Source organism: Pipistrellus hanaki, assembly GCF_964339955.1.
Source record: "Pipistrellus hanaki genome assembly, chromosome: 17".
NCBI lineage: Eukaryota > Metazoa > Chordata > Mammalia > Chiroptera > Vespertilionidae > Pipistrellus > Pipistrellus hanaki.
Window position 1 is genome coordinate 47,406,496 of NC_140519.1, and position 15,353 is coordinate 47,421,848.

Here is a 15,353-nt window from a genome sequence, read left to right on the forward strand (position 1 = left end):
CCCCCCTCCCGCCTCGGGGATCAGGGCACAGGCATTTACCTGCGAGCCACAGGGCACCAGACCCGCATATTTCACAGGGGAGGGCGGGCCGGGCCCGGGAGGAGTCCGTGCTGTTTGCGAGATACTAGAAGATCAAGGCATAGCTGCGCCGAGCCGCCGCCAGCACGGAGCGCGGGGAGGGGAGCGGACAAGCCCGGGCCTCCACCCCACCCGGTTCAGAGGGTTCACCTGGCAGCAGAGAGGCGTCTGTGCGGTGGCCTTTCCCGCCCGTGTGGGGCACGGGTACTTTGCGGAGGGAGGGGCCCCCTGGTCTGGGGGCGGTGCGGGTGCTTTTAGCCCCATTTCACAGATGGGGAGGCTGAGGCCCAGGCTTGGCAAATGCCACAAAGCAACCTAGCCCTTGGCCTGGCAAAGCTACTGCATTAGTTATTACTATTACTATTCCTGTTGTTGTTGTTATGCTTTTACTTGGGACACTTTCTGAAGCTAAATCGGCCCACAGACTGCGTGTCAGCTGGACAGGGTGCTGGTGACATGGGAACATCCAAGTGGCAGCTGTCTCCTCGGAGGAGGAGGCACAGCCAGGGAGTGTCAGGAGAAGAGGGAACATGGCTGCCACAGCCAGCCCCCCCCCCCCCCCACACACACACACCCCAGCCTGCCAGGGACAGAGGACAGAGCTCCCTCGGCAGCACCTGGGGCAGGTAGATCCTCAGTCCCCCGTCTGCACAAACACCCAGGCAACCCCTGGTGCCCACAAGGTTGAAATGTACACTGAGTGGCTAGATTATGATGATCTATGAACGCATAATAATCTGGCCATTCTATTATATATATATATATATATATATATATACATATATTAGAGGCCTGGTGTGCATGAATTTGTCCATGGGCGGGGTCCAGCCAGCCTGGCCGGGGGGAAGGGACATGGGCGGTTGGCCGGCCTGCCTGCTGGTCTAAGTCCTGGTGGAGGGGGCAATTTGCATATTAGCCTTTTATTACATAGGACACACACTGAGTGGCCAGGTTATTTTGCGTTCAGAGATCATCATCACTGGCCACTCGGAGTGTGTTTGCCCAGGGAGTCGGCCACTTTAGTGCCATCCAGCATCAGCAGGACCTGGTTCAGTCTGGAGAGTAGTCTACATTCGGAAACGTTCTAGAAATGGTTGTTACTCACACAATAAACACATAAATACGTTTCAGAAGTAAATATCCCCTGTAGAACTATGAGACCATTCAGAGATGCTCTAAGCACATAGATACATCCATCCATCCAAGTAAAGTCCCTCTCCTGCCTCTCGGATATCAATAAAAATATGCTGTTTAAAAAAAAAAAAAAAAGAATGGGGCTTTAACTAGTTTGGCTCAATGGATAGAGCATCGGCCTGCAGACTGAAAGGTCCCAGGTTCGATTCCAGTCAAGGGCATGTACCTTGGTTACGGGCACATCCCCTTTGGGAAGTGTGCAGGAGGCAGCTGATCCATGTTTCTCTCCCATCGATGTTCCTAACTCTATCCCTCTCCCTTCCTCTCTGTAAAAAAAAATCAATAAAATATATATATTTAAAAAAAAAAAAAGAAGAATGGGGCAGTCCCAGCCTTTCTCCGGCGCCTGTCCTTGTCTCTGCCCCTGTCCTGCTGTCACCACCTCCCTCCCCTCCTTCCCGCCCTGAGCTCCCCTGCCCAGCGCGCCTCCTGCATGGACACAGAATGTCTCACCTGAGGGCTCCTGGAAGCAGAGGCGGAGGGGCGGGGCTGGCAGGGCCTGACTGTCTACCCACGGAGAGCGGTTCAGCCCCCACATCGCAGAGGGGGAAGCCGAAGGGTCCGTGGCTCAGGAGGCCCGCTGACGCTCACGGAGTACACAGGTGCTGGGAACCCTGAGCTGTGTGCGTGCGGTAATCACAACCTTCCCACATCTCCGAGACGCCAGGGGCTATTTTGAGCGTCCCTGCCTTATAAATAGAAACACCTAGGCAGAAGCGCGCTAAGCAAGTTGCACAAGATGGGCCAGCGAGGAAGTGGTGGGGCCGGGACTCCAACCCAGGCAAACGCCTTCCAAGTCTGTCCTCAACCGCCACGTCTGGACTGGCCCCAAACCCACACGCTCTCTTCCGGAGGACCGAGTCATTCCTGCTACGGGCGAGGAACCTCTTAGCCCTGGCCGGTGTGGCCCGGTGGTTAGAGCATTGGCCTGAGGACGGAAGGGTCCCGGGTTCAATTCCGGCCAAGGGCACCTGTCCAGGTTGTGGGCTCCATCCCCAATAGGGGCTGTGCAGGAGGCAGCCGATGAATGACTGTCTCTTATCACTGATGTTTCTATCCCTCTCCTCCCTTCCTCTCTGAAATCAATACAAATATTTAAAATAACAATTATCATAATAAATGCACTCGCTATGTCATGTGGGATGAGGCTGGGAGCCAGCCCTCCCTGTGGGGGGAGGACCTTGACCGCCAGAGAGTGGGCACCTGGCCCTCGGTCCCAGGTCTTGTGACTCCAAATCCAGTCTTTCCCCAGGAAGGGCTGTACCCCAGAAGGCACCCTGGGAGGCCGCAGAAGGAGGCTCCCCGGGGAAAGGGGGCGTCTCCCAGGAAAGGGGGCGTTGCTGGTGATGTCACTCCCCCGCCCGCAGGGGCAGTGGGCTGAGTTCCCGGGAAGAGAGATAATGTGTTGACTCATTAACAGCGAAAGGCTTCCATGGCTAATTATTAATGGGCGCTGGAGAAGGTGCTTGTTCAGCGGCGGGCCAGGGCCCCCGGGGTGCCAGGTGGCCCTGGTCTCCTGATTTTTGGAGTCACCTGGGTGACTCAGAGTCTAGGCTATCTGTCTCCTTTGACTCATCCCGGGGCTGAGGGCTTGGCCTCTCCTGTCTGGGTCACCCCCATTTCCCAAGGCCGATGGCGGCCTCACCTCCCTCCTCGCTCCTCACCTGCTCCCAGGCGGGCTGCGGGGACGGAAGCTCCTAGTCCCTGAGGCCAGGTCTCAATCCCAGGAGACCTAGGCCAGACTGTCTCACATCTGCGAACCTCAGTTTCCTTATCCGCGAACTGGGCGTGATGACGCAATGCATTAGGATGATCATGTGACGACTTCAGTGAGTCGCCACCACTAGCGTTAGCCGCTCTGAGCCTGCCACCCTGGCAGCCGGTGGCCTCAGTCCCTTTGCATATGCTGTTCCCTTTGCACATGTGTCTTTCCCGGCCTCTCTCTTCTCCCCGTGGGGAGGGACGGGTCTGTGGGGAAGCATGCTTCATTGCAGTGATAAGCGGTGGGATTCTGCTCTGTTTCCTCAGCAGTCCTCCTGGTAACTAACCCCGCCGTTCTGAGCCCTCCGGACCCAGCAGCAGGGCTCCTGGGCCCCGAGCGAGACAGAGCCTCGCGGACTTTGGTTTGGGGAAAGCCTGAGGCAAGAAAGATTTTCTGCCAAGAATGTCCGCGGGAAGGAGGGAAGCTTGAAGGTGGGAAGGGAAGACCGGCCTGCCTGTGGGGCAGGGTCTAGGGCTCTGTTAGAAGCTGGGACCCTTGGCCCCGTGCCCCCGGGAGGGGGAGGGGCTGAGGTATCCTAAACCCGCCCTCTCCGGAGGGTTCTGGGCCAGGCAGCACCCCTGCCAGGAGGAAGCTTTCATTGCCCAATGCCTGGCTGCTCCCTGTGACCTTAGGCACGCTGCATGGCCTGGTCTGGGGGCGGGGGGGGGGGGGGGGGTGCCCCACTCACATGGAGCCCGGATTCCCACAGCGCCATCCCACACAGCTGGCAAAATGGGGCCTGAGCCTCGGGTTGCATTGGATTTGGAGAAAATAGGGAAATGGGTGTTTTTCATGTGCCTGCACACCGGCACGGGTGCAGCCCCGGCTCCTGGGGACCGCACCCGGAAGGACAGACGTGGCTGGAAATGGGATGGATGCGGATCCGAGGGGGCGGCTTCCTTGGTGCTGAGGCCGAATCCCAGTGGAACGAGATGAACAATCAGCCACCTTTCCTGGACTCAGCGGTTCCACGTGACCCGTGACAGCTGTCCTAGGCCGCACACGGTTCCAGCATCCGGGACACGGGACAGCTCCCCGGGCACACGAGAAACACACGTTCTCCACGCTGCCCACACCGGTCCTCGGGGACCTCGGCCGTGACCTCCAGCGTCAGCAGGAAAAGGCACCGGGGAATTCAGCTTCGACCAGAGGAGTGTTCGGGCAAATGCCTTCTGTGCGGCCCCAGGAGGGATCTGTGGTCGCTTGGGGACCCATCAGGGGTCCCCTCCTTCTGAGGCCTTCCAGGGTGCCATCTGGGGGGGTGTCTCCCTGGCCCACATCCCCCCTTGGTGCCCCAAAGGTCACGTGGGATGGCAAGGTCACACTGAGGCTGTTTGCCTTGTGGGTATCCCTCTCTTCTCCTTGGGGCTCTCTCTTTGAGAAAAGTCTCCTGGTCACCAGGGTGTCCCCGCCACCCTGGGCCTGGCTGGCACACAGCAAATGATGCTTAATATAAAGGTTGACCAGGTGGACGGATGCCTCGCTAGACGGCAGGCTGGCCAGGGTGGCCAACTTGGATCGCCCACATAACGGGTTTCAGCCTGGTCATTCCCGGGAGATCTGGGCCTACCATTCCCGGCGGTGAGCTGACCCTGCGGATGGAAGAGCCAGCGGGCTCTCCGCAGGGAAGCACGATTTCTCCTTTGCTCTCTTGGGTTCGAGACCGGCGTTGGTGGGACAGGGAGGAAGGCTGAGAGATCGGGGACCTGAAATAGGGGGGTTGGGTGGGGGGAAGAAGGGGACTTGAACAGGGGAGGAGAGGCCTGGAAGGGTTGACAGTCAGCAGACAAAGGAGGAGGAAAAAGGCTGGTGTGGACGGGCACCTGGGGTTGACGGGCGTGTCTGTGCGCTCCTGAGGGCGGTCCGCCCGGACGGGTGTCTCCCTGCCTCGGCCGTGACGTCTCTATCCTGCCCGCGCTTGTCCGCATGCTCGGTCACGTCCTCCTCGTCCTCCACATCCTCCACGAGCCGGGCGCCAGGTAAGCCTCTGGCCCCGAGCCAGGCGCGTCTGGCAGAGCTCACCTGCTGGGTGGGGCCAACCTTGGCACCCGGCCCCTGCTCTCCCTCCGTAAAGAAATCCCGTTTCCAGTTTCCACACGTGGGCACTGACTATGTCTTTAAGCATTTCCAGTGAGATGTCCTCTATGGCTTTTTAAAACGATATATATGTTGTTGTTTGTTTGTTTGTTTGTTTGTTTGTTTTATTTCAGAGGGGAGAAGGGAGAGTGAGAGAGAGAGAGAAACATCCGTGATGAGAGAGAATCATGGATCGGCTGCCTCCTGCACACCCCACGCTGGGGATGGAGCCCGAAAACTGGGCCTGTGCGATGACCAGAAATCAACCCATGACCTCCTGGTTTGTGGATCGATGCTCAACCACCGAGCCACGTCAGTCGGGCCTTTACATGGCATTTTATTTCTATTTACTTATTTATGTATTTTAAATATATTTTATTGATTTTCCACAGAGAGGAAAGGAGAGGGACAGAGAGCCAGAAACATCGATGAGAGAGAATCATCTATCAGCTGCCTCCTGCACACCCCCCACTGGAGATGTGCCTGCAACCAAGGTACGTGCCCTTGACCGGAATCATACCCGGGACCCTTCAGTCTGCAGCCTGACGTTCTATCCACTGAGCCAAACCGGTTCTGGCTGCATGGTATTTTAGTCCTGCCTTCTCCTAAGACACAAAACAGCGCTCCTCATGCATTCACCCATTTGTCCACCCCTGTTCCCCGCTGTGAGCAGACTGTCTGCTCTCCCACTGAACGCTACAGGCGAGGAAGGGATAGAGACACCGAGAGGCCGGTGGGAAGGTGGGCAGAAGGCAGTGGTCGCTGGCACAGCTCACACTTGCTGAGTGCCACCTCCGGGCCTGGCCCCCTTCTAAGGGCTTTCTCTATGGGAAGCCTCGGAACACAGAGGGAGAGATTCTCATCGTCCCCGTGTTACCAATAAAAACAATGGCACAGCTGAAACCGGTGTGGCTCAGTGGATAGAGCGTCGGTCTGCGGCCTGAAAGGTCCCAGGTTCGATTCCGGTCAAGGGCATGTACCTTGGTTGTGAGCACATTCCCGGGCGGGGGGGGGGGGGGGGGGGGGGGCGGGGAGCGTGTGCAGGAGGCAGCTGGTCAATGTTTCTCTCTCATCGATGTTTCTAGCTTTCTGTCCCTCTCCCTTTCTCTCTGAAAAAAAAATCAATAAAATATATCTTTAAACAAACAAGCAAACAAATAAACAAACACAATGGCACAGAGAGTTCAAGGGAGAAAAGGTCACAGGGCGTGCGTCAGGGCTGGGCTGCCATCACACAGCACCCGGGCGGAGGCTTACACCACAGCCATCCATACTCTCCCTGAGCTGGAGGCTGAGGGCCAGAGCCAGGGGTCAGCGGGGTCAGGTTCCTCCGAGGCCCCTTCTCCTGGGCCGGTGGTGGTTAGTCATGGCCTCCGCCCTATGTCTGTGTGTGGTCTCCTCTCTTTGACTTCAGTCTGTGCTCTGTCTAACCTCTTCGTACAAGCACAGCAGTCAGCTTAGGTGAGGAGCCACCCTCATAACCACGGTTTAACTCAATTGCAGCTAGAAAGCCCCTGTCTTCGAATACGGGCCCATCCGAGGTCCCGAGTTCGGACTCGCACACAGGCATGTAGGGGGGACACTGGGCAGAGCCGGGATTTGAACCCTGGCCCAGAGTTCCGGAGTCCACGTGCTTGCAACCACGTGGTGCATCTCACTGAGAACTGTCCGGGTGTCCCCTGCTCTGGAACCCTCCGATCTGGGGTTCGGGGTTCTCTGTGGCTCTGTTCCCACTGTGACCATCTTCCTCCCGGCAGAATGGATGCATGGATCCCGGGTTAAGTTACCCAGAACCGAGCACAGAAATGCGCACGTTATTTCTGATCCTCCCAACAGCTCTGCAGGCGAGGCACAAGCATACCCATTTTACAGATTAGGAAACCGAGTTTCCGAGCATTTACATGGCTTGCCGGGGGTTTGCTCGGCTCCTGGACTTACGTGGCCTTAGAGGGCCGAACCGGATTCTTCCCTTCTGCCCCGTCGTGTTTCTATGAGGCCACAGAGTGGGCCGTGGGGCCAGACTGTGACAGGAACGTCCTCTGCCCTCCCAAGTTCCCCAAGGGCTTCTCGGCCGCCACTTGGCTATGCCCGGGGGACGCAGCGGTGGTGCTGGCCACAGGCCGCGGGGCGGCTCTTCGTCAGTGGCCGGGAAACGCCTCGGGGGGTGTTTTTCCCAGGCTCCCGGCAGGTCAGCCCAGGCCCTGAGCACCCTCTCCGGGACACGTCCTGCGGGAGCCGCCCTGGCAGGCCAGGCAGGGCCGGGGCTGAGTCAGGGTGCCTGCGTGGCAGGGCTGCTTGCCTTGACACAACCGGGAGCGCTCAGACCCGAGTTCTCTGCACCAGCTCCGGGGCCCTGCGATCCGAGGGGCCTCAGCACGTTCCTCACGGGAATGCCACACGAAGCGACAGGGCCACACCGATCTGGGGGGAGCAATAGCTGCCTGTGTCCGTCTAGAGGGCATGTGTGCGCTCTAGTAACATGGGAAGCACATGTATGGCATGTGCTCTGCTGTGGGGGACAGTGAGACCCGTCTGCTCACACACAGGCGCTAACCTCCATCCTCGCTGCAGCCCTCTCCCACGGCCACGCCCGGAGGGGTGCCCGGAGGACGCTGGAGGTCAGGTGGCTCCCCGCAGAGGACCCAGGCAGCCCATGGCCGGTGCTTGCTCGCCGGACCATGTGACTGCACTGCTCACAGTGACCTTGGCCATGACAGCCTCATCCCACCACACGCTTGTTAGACCTTCATGCTAGTCAGATCATGATGTATGTGTATGTGTGTGTGTATGTGTATGTGTATGTGTTTGTGTGTGTGTGTGTATGTATGTGTGTGTGTGTGTGTGTGTGTGTGTGTGTGTGTGTGAGAGGGGGTCAACAGGGGCGGCTCCAGCTCCGTGGGTAAAAGTTGCGCAAAACAGGTTCCTTCCGGGAATGCATGGCTGACGGTATCACCTCCCCCGGGCGTTTCTGCGGGAGAAAGTGGGGCGGTAGGAACTGCCCCTCCATCGGGAGGTGGAACGGCCGGGAGACAGGGGCCCCTCCCCCCGCCCCGGGCCCGCGGGCTGCCCCCCTAAGAGGAGGGTGCCTTTCGGAGGAGTTACTGGGGTGTGAAATGGGCATGGCAGTGAGAGCCACTTCGCGGTGAGGATTTGCTGAGTCAATATTTCAGAAGCAGAGTCCCTGACTCATAGGGAAAAAATGATGCAAGTAAATGATTAGTGCTTATTTTTATCATCGTTATTTACCTTCTGCCCTCCCCCTATCCCCCTCCACACACACACACACACACACACACACACACACACACACTGACCAGCACGAAGGACATAGACATGCTACCCCACCCTGTGTGGTCCACTCATTTACTGTTCAGCCAAGATGCCCCTGTGCCACCCGCGTACACACCCCCCACCGGGCACCCACGCAGGTGAAACAGTTTCCCGTGACGATCCGAGGCCGCAGGCTGCGTCCGTTTCGCACAGACACGCAGAGGAGCTGTGCGCGGGGCTCACACTCCCCGGATTTCCCGAGAGGCAGTGTGTTCCGGAGCCATCCGCTGTTCAGGGAAAGTCACGTCACCCCAGGCGTGCTCTGAGTCACCGGCAAAGCGCCCGCCTCCCCCGGGCGGCCCGGGGACTGCTCGCAGGTGGAGGCCTGGCGCTTCCTGTGGCTTCAGGGCAGCCTGCCCGAGCTGCCGCTCCGCTGCGGGCGCCGTGTGCCACCTCGCTCCCCTCCTTTCTCCTTCGCGCTGGAGTCACGGCTCCCATGCAAAAGCTGGCATATCCGTGTGTCCCCGCCAGCGGGTCATGCCATGGAGGAGGCAGGGCCGGGTGTTTGCTTCCCGGAGGGCGCGAGGAGCTGCGTGTTTTTCCAGGGAAGGAGGATGTGGAAAGAGGAAGTGCCTTCTGGGGGGAGGAGGTAGAATTTCGGAATCGCAGGCCCGTACACACCGCTCAGGGACGGTGTTTAGAGGGGAAGGTGCCCTGGGAGCTGGGAGCCCGGGGTGACCATCCTCTCCTCGGCTCCCCCTGGGCCCTGCAGCGACGGGGAGACCAGCCCTGTTCGGGGGAGCGCCTTGGGGTCTGAGAGGGGCGTGTGAACACTACATCGCGCCTCCAGCCTCGGCTTTTCTTTTGTTAATCTCGCCCGAGAATACTTTTCCGTTGATTTTTAGAGAGAGTGGAAGGGAGAGGGAGAGACAGAGAGAAACATCGATGGCAGAGACACATCCACTAGTCGCCTTTGCAACCAAGGGACGTGCCCTGGACCAGAATCAAACCCAGGACCCTTCCGTCCCCAGGCCCACGCTCAGCCCACTGAGCCACACAGGCCGGGGCCTGCTCCGGCTTTTGATGACGGGGGTGAGATGCGTCCCCCCCCGCTGAGTGAAGTGCAGTAATGCTCCCCCACATCCTGCCGTCGTCTCATCGAGTTGTGTGTTCCTTTGCCTGTGCATGGATTTTCCCGTGTGACAGCGATGCTGGCATCCACCCGGGTCTCCTGGGACAGGGCTGGGATACGGGGTGAGTCTGTGGGTGCCCAGCGCTTCCCCCAGGACCTGAGCTGGGCAGAAAGTGGGCAGGAGGGACAGGGAAGGAGAAACGGTGTGAGACAACACACCTGCCGGAGACGGGGGCAGCAGCGGGCACGGGTGGGGGCCGGGGGGAAGGAGTAATCCAGACGTGGCCGCCTGCCCAGCTCCTCCGTGCTCCCTCTGACGGGATGAGGGTGCCTCGTCCCCCGAGGACGCCAGCCGCTCAGGTCCCCGGGGCCCTCACTCCATGCCCCCCCCCACCCCCCACTTTACCTCTGAAAGTGTCAGAGTCCCTTCCCCAACAACCAGCCAGAGCCAGCTCTGAGCATGGCCCGGCTCAGGCCCCGCGGGAACCAGTGGCAGGCGGCCTAGGGGACAGTGGGCAACTCCGGGGTGTGGGGCTCTCTTCAGGAGAGCGGCCTGCTCTTGACCGGCGGCCAAGGTCAACAACAAACGTGCAACACACCAAGGCCGCAGCAGGAGACACACCTCTGAGTTAAAGCGACTCCCACTGCATCTGACACACGGTACTACATGAACTTGACTTGAAAAAAAGAAAAACACTGTGGGAGGTGCTGGGGGGACGGTTCTGGACCTTTAGCCGTGAACTGGGGAAGCAGTGGCTTCAGGGACGGGTCGTGCGTGTTCGCAGGTGAGATTGCGGGCCGCGGTTCCGTGGAGCAGCGCCGTCCGTGTCAGAAGGTGTTTGTGGCCGCACGTAGGGGCAGGCGACCACGGGCTCTGCGTCTTACCCTCCAACGCGCCAGCAAAGAAAAGCAAACGTAGATGAGAGCGATGCTTAGGAAGGAGGCAGGAGAATGACCATCGCACTGCTCCCCAATAAACACACAATAAAAACACAAAGCACAGACGCGGTGCCAAGGAGGAGAGATCGTGGCTGTGGGTCCTCCCTGGGTGCTGTCTTAGCATCCTCAGGAAAATGCCCGTCTGTCTCAGTGGTACTGCCAGGCTGCAGAGTGAGGTGGTCTGGGCGTGGCAGGGGGTTGTCCTCCCTCCTGGGGCCTGCACCCTGGTCTGGTGCACCCACAGGCTCCCCCGGGGCAGCCCTCAGATGCAGCGGAAGGAACATCTTTGAGGCCTGGACCCAGGTCAGGCTGGGGAGCCCTGCCAGCCCTTCCCCGGGGTGAGCTGCATGAGAGGATACGGATATGCCTGACCCCCCCCCCCTGATGGGGGTGCACTGTGCACCGGGCCTGCCCAAGTGTCCTGCTGGCCTCTGGCCTCTGGCCGGCCAGGCGGCCGGGTCCACTGGACACTGTGTCAGGCCTCTGAACCCGGCGACTGTTTTCTGGGGCGTGACCTAGAAAGTGGGGCACAGATCGCTATTGATGGGTGAAGGCCGGGCGCTCTGCCCCGCGGGGCTGGAAGGTCACGGGCAGTTCATTTATCCACTCACCCAGTTACTCACTCGGTTCAGAACGCTGCTCTGGCCCAGGGCTGTTGGTCTGGGCCAGGGATCGGCAATCTCATTAGTCAGCAGAGCCAGCACGCACGACCCCTCCCTGAAGTCACTGCTTCCCCAGTACAACGATTGAAATTTCTCTTGAGAGCTACATTTTTTAAACTTAAACTTCTTGGAACGCCACTTCATCAAAATAGACTCGCCCAGGCCGTGGTACTTTGTGGAAGAGTCACACTCAAGGGGCCAAAGAGCCGCATGTGGCTCACAAGCCACGGCTTGCCCACCACGGGTCTGGGCTCTAGATGAGTGAGACCGAGCCCCTGCCCTGGAGGCACTGACAGTATCACAAGCAAAAATGATGACCATGCCGAAACTGGTTTGGCTCGGTGGATAGAGCCTCGGCCTGCGGACTGAAAGGTCCCCGGTTCAATTCTGGTCAAGGGCATATACCTTGGTTGTGGGCACATCTTCTGTGTGTGTGTGTGTGTGTGTGTGTGTGTGTGTGTGTGGTGGTGGTGGGGGGCAGTGTGTTTGCAAGAGATAGCTGATCCATGATTATCTCTCATCGATGTTTCTAACTCTCTATCCCTCTCACTTCCTCTCTGTAAACATCAATAAAATATATATATTTTTTTTTAAAAAATGATGACCAAGCCGGGCGTGAGGTGAGGGGTGCTTGGTCAAGGTGAGCACGGCCCAGGGGAGTCACAAGACCGGGTCACAAGGTGGGGGAGGGGGGAGGAGGGCAGGTGGGCAGTGGGCAGGCAGAGGGGCTCAGGGATGGTGTCATTAATAGCGATGCTGATCACTCAGCCCCCATGGCACCTACCTCCTCTTCTCTCACCCTCCCCAAACGTGAGGAGATCCCCCCGTTCTCATCCCGTCCCCCCCTCTCATCCCCAGGGGCAGAGCCAGGACCGGCCCCAGCCCCCCGGCAGGAGGGCATGCAGCTCCTGTCCCTCCACGCATGGCCTGATCGGCCTGGTTGACCTTGATCCTCAGCGGAGCCAAGGTCAGCTGGGCAGCTAATTGGGGTGAATGGGGGCCGGGGGCCAGTCTCCTTTTTTAATTTTTTTCTTTTTCCTTCTGGTTAAATAAAAGCCTGGAGAGCAAAAGTGCTGCCTACGCTCTAAGCCCACGAGGGCACAGGGCCACGTCCAAGTGCATTTTGCTGGGTTGACTAAAGACGGGGCCAGAGCCAGCAAATGTATAACCAGGGCCGGTCCCGTACACCGGTTCCCGCCCCCCCCCCAACCCCCACCGTACCTGCACAGCCGGCCCCAGCGCTGAGCAGGCATTCCTGAGGAATGCTGCCTGGGTTCCTGCCAGCCGCCTCCCCCCTGCCGAGGTCTGGCCCCTCCAGGCACCTCCAGGCAGCTCCGGGTGCAGGCCCCATCCTTATCGGGACCCTCCGCCGCAGGTCGGCCTGGGTGCCGGCACCCTCTGAGCCTATGGCTGCTCCTGCCCCGATGGGAAAACCAGCCAAAGAGACGCAGAAACCCCGGCCCCTCGCACCCCGCCCTGGGCCTGTCCTCCGGGCTCAGTCAGCAAATACCACAGGCCGGGTGGTTCACTCTCATGCTTGTGGACCCTGGAAGTCCAAGATCCAGGCAGACTCAGCTCCCTGAGAAGTGGATTCAGGAACCCTCGGCCCACCCCCATCAGAACATGCCTGATGGAAAACTCCAGAACGAAGCACTTTTTTTAGTTTCAGCGGCTGGCCCTCCTGAGCCGCGTGATGGGATCTCCCCCGGCCCGCGCCTGACACCATCCCTGAGCCCCTCTGCCTGCCCCTCTGCCTGCCCACGGTGATTACCGTGGGGCAGCGGCTCTGGCTGTCATCTCCCTGTTCCAACCCCAGCGCCACCACCTCCGTCAGCCGCGCTGCCCTTGATCTCGGACTTCAGAGAGGCCTCCGCCGCCGCCCGACCAGTCTCCATAACGGCCCTCGGCCCTCCCTCTGGGCTTCCTCCCGGGCTGGGAGTGGGGCCACGTGCCTCTGAGATGCACAGCTGCCCGTAGCGCACAGACCCACTGTCACATGGGTTTCTAGAAGGGGGTGGGGGTGGGGGGACCAGAGGGGAGGCAGGTGTGCAGACCTGGCCTCCACGTGGACCACTCCCTGGTGCCCGGGGGCCTGGGCTGGCTGCTTACTCACCTCCCTTCACTCAACTGCGGCCTGGGGCAGCGTCAGGCACTGCGAGCTCACAGCGTTATGCGGCCCCCAGACACCCTGTGTTCCTCTCCCGCTGGGTGATCACCACCCTCCCCCGCCCCCAGCAATTTTAAAAATCGGTACATTTTAAGGAAAAACCCATTTCTCACCCTGGCTCACTGGTCAGAGCACCAGCCCATGCACCAAAGGGTCACCGGTTTGATTCCAGATCAAGGGCACGTTCCTGGATTGCAGGTTCAATCCCCAGCTCCCCGTCAGGGCTCATGGGGGAGACAACACATCAATGTCTCTCTCCCACACATTGATGTTTCTTGTTTCTCTCTCTCTCTCTCTCTCTCTCTCTCTCTCTCTCTCTCTCTCTCTCTCTCTCTCTCTCTCTCTCTTTAAAAGTCAATGGGAAAAATATCCTCCAAAACAAACCCAAACCCCAGCTCTCCAGGTTCTTCCTTGCTGGGGGGCCTGGTACCCCCGGACCCCCATTTCCACAGGGCAGACTTCAGCAGAGCAGAGCATTGGCCGCCCCTGTCTATGTCCGGGACCTCGCTCTCCAGTCCGCCTGGCCCCACTGCCCTCCACGGTGCCCCAGGCTGTGCCAGCTGCCCTGGCAACAGGCTGTTCTGAAGGCTTTGAGTAAGGAAGGAACAATTCTCAGTATTTGTGAGGGGGCGGGGAAGCCAGAGAGAAGATTTATGCAGGAAAAGGAAATTTCCCCTTTTGTCCCACTTTCGTGTCTTTTATTTTTGTTTCTGTGTTGTTTGCGCGCGCACACACACACACACACACACGGGTGGAAATAAAACTCTGTTTAGTAAGCAGCGCGGGTGTCTCATTTCCGAGGTCTGTGGTCTGTCTGCCCCGGAGGCCCCAGGACCCGGGAGGCCGCTGCCCCGGGCCGGAGGGGCCTCCCCGGGGGACAGCCTGTGCGGCAGCTGGCTGACCGCATGGCCGCCCGGAGGGTCAGCCGCCCGGAGGGTCAGCCGCCCGGGGCCGCGTCCAGAATGCACCGCTCTGTTGTGTAATGAGCGCACTGGGTTCATGTTTGGGGCCGGACCGGGAAGCGGTGCCAGGAGCATTCCTGAGGGGTCAGCGGGAGTGTGTTTACTCGGGGCCGGAGATGGAGCTTCCTTCAGGGGCCGGGCCGGGGGCACAGGCACTCACCACCCAGCGCTCCGCAGGGCCTCACCAGGCGCCTACTGTGCACCAGCCCTGGGCCAGGCCGGAGACCAGACATTGGTCCATGCAGCCTGGTCCTGGGAGAGCTCCCAGGGCTTTAGGGCGTCTCACCAGGGGAGGGACCAGTGCAGGGGGTCAGAGCAATGCCAGTGGGGGGCACAGGGTGCTGGGGGGTGGGGGGGACCACAGCCGGGGGTGGTGAGTCCCGGCCGGAGCCTCTATTCCAGGGAATACAGGGCAAGGACCCAGCAACGTCTCTCAGAAGGGCCTTTGCGAGTGTCCTCTGTTGAAATCAAGGATTTCTTTTTCTGAATGCAAAAGTCATCCTTTTCCCCCCAAATCCTCCACGTTACGAAATGGGGGAGTTCGGCCACAAGCGCTCCACGGCCACAGCCGGTGGCGGGTGCTGGGTGCGTGCATTTCCCAGAGTGTTCTCCCCGCCTCCGGCACCCCCTGGACACCCGGGGGCTTCTCGGGCCTCAGGCTGCAAAAACGGGGTCCCGGTTCATGCTTCTTTAATCCTCACAGCCGCCCCTCGAGGAACACGCCCTCGGCGTGCCTGTCTTCCACACGGGGGAACGGAGGCACGGCCAGAGTGGGTCCCTGGGTCCAGGCCACACGGGAAGGCGGTGGTAAAACCAGGACACCCGGCTCCGGTCGGAGCCCTTCACCGGGAAACCCGGGGGGAGTCAGTCACCTGCCGTCCCCACCCATGCGCGCCCAGCGGGTGCGGGAGGCCTGCCCGCCCCCCACCCACACAGCCTTATCCCGGAACGAGTGCAGCCAGCCCACCCTCCGCCATGAGAGGCACAGACACTCACATCCACTCAGTCTTCACCCAAACGGTCCCTGGGCGCACCCTCCGTCCTCCCGCCCGGCCCGCTGTGGGCCGTCCGCTGTTCTTATCAGCAAGCCCACCCGCTCCTCGTCAAGCTC